This window comes from Haliaeetus leucocephalus, unplaced genomic scaffold (genome assembly GCF_000737465.1).
Source record: "Haliaeetus leucocephalus isolate CR32 unplaced genomic scaffold, Haliaeetus_leucocephalus-4.0 Scaffold273, whole genome shotgun sequence".
Classification (NCBI taxonomy): domain Eukaryota; kingdom Metazoa; phylum Chordata; class Aves; order Accipitriformes; family Accipitridae; genus Haliaeetus; species Haliaeetus leucocephalus.
The window spans coordinates 5,862,258-5,862,529 of record NW_010972709.1 but is presented as its reverse complement, the minus strand read 5'-3'; the positions used below and the strand labels follow the sequence as shown (position 1 = coordinate 5,862,529).

General features: G+C 67.3%; 1 protein-coding gene across 1 annotated transcript in view; it reads right to left on the bottom strand.

Annotated features, from left to right (window-relative positions):
- APCDD1L (adenomatosis polyposis coli down-regulated 1-like) overlaps positions 1–272 on the bottom strand; it is a 31,014-nt gene that overhangs the window by 5,825 nt on the left and 24,917 nt on the right. The window lies entirely within an intron of this gene.

The following is a 272-nucleotide window of genomic DNA, read 5'->3' as shown; positions in this document are numbered from 1 at the left end:
TCAAGGCTGCTCTGCCCATTTCGGCAGCTGCACCTTAAGGGGGGAAGAGAGGCAAGAGGCTCTACGGGCGCTCAGGGTGTAGGGGGACCTCAGGCCTCCCTCCAGCCCGGGGTGGGTGCTTGGGGAGGGGGGAGAACGGAACAGGCTTGCTTTCTGCTGCTCAGCTACTTGCTCTCTCCGTGCCAAGCCCAGCTCGGCAGTACCGGGGGGGGGTGGCAGGAGCAGTGCAGAGGGGCTGCCCCGGGGGTTTGGGGGTGCGTTCCCGGGGGAAG